The 766-nt window shown below is 53.1% G+C and overlaps 1 protein-coding gene across 1 annotated transcript in view; it reads left to right on the forward strand.

Moving 5' to 3' along the window:
* The first annotated feature begins 471 nt into the window (after positions 1–471).
* The window catches only part of LOC119268242 (protein ROOT HAIR DEFECTIVE 3), an 8,991-nt gene continuing 8,696 nt past the window's right edge, over positions 472–766 (forward strand). Inside the window, exon 1 of the mRNA XM_037549829.1 lies at positions 472–629. The gene's annotated coding sequence lies outside the window, so the exon portion shown is untranslated. The remainder of the gene's footprint in view (positions 630–766) is intronic.

The raw sequence follows: 766 nt of genomic DNA on the forward strand, positions 1-766 counted from the left end.
TCGAATATACTGTACGTGTGTATATAAGTATAATAAAATCATACTGTATGTACGCGTCGTGTCGGCCTCGGCCATACCCTCACCGAATCCGAACATTATTCCTCTGCGAATCAACCTGTGGTTGAGTTGGTTAGGTGGACAGTGGTATCCCCAACCCACCAGAGTTCAAATCCTGGTGCTCGCATTATTCCTGAATTTATTTCAGGATTTCCGGCGCTGCGCTTTCAGTGGGAGGAGACGTTCCCGTCGACGACGAGGCGACTACGGTGGCTTCGTAAATCTCAAGATGATATGCCGGCTCAGTCTCTCAGAGGTGCTCATAGGGGTAGGGTGTGCGTGTATGCGTTCATAGGGAGTGTATGCGCGTGTATATGAGCGCTTGTGTCTGTACTGATGCTCATAAAAAGAACATTATTCCTCTTTTTTCTCCTTCTGCTTTCCCGTTCGTATTTACTCCTCTCCTTCTTTTCGAAATTCACAAATTACGAACCTCCCCATAAAAGCCACGCCTTCGTGCTCCTCCTCTTCTTCCTCCTCGCCCCCCACCCGCTCTCGTCCCTCTCCCCCGTCCTTCGCCGCCGACGCCGACGCCGACTGCCACACGGGGGCCCTCCAGCGCAATCTCCACGGTGCGTATCCACCCCCCTCTCGTCTCCCCCTCTCTCTCGCTGATCCGATCAACGCTCCTCGGATCGCTCCCTGACTTTGTCCCAGGGTCCCGGATTTCGATTCCCCACCTGCTTTTTTTTTGTTGCTCCTCGTGGCG

Source organism: Triticum dicoccoides, chromosome 3A, assembly GCF_002162155.2.
Source record: "Triticum dicoccoides isolate Atlit2015 ecotype Zavitan chromosome 3A, WEW_v2.0, whole genome shotgun sequence".
In the NCBI taxonomy this organism is placed as follows: Eukaryota; Viridiplantae; Streptophyta; class Magnoliopsida; order Poales; family Poaceae; genus Triticum; species Triticum dicoccoides.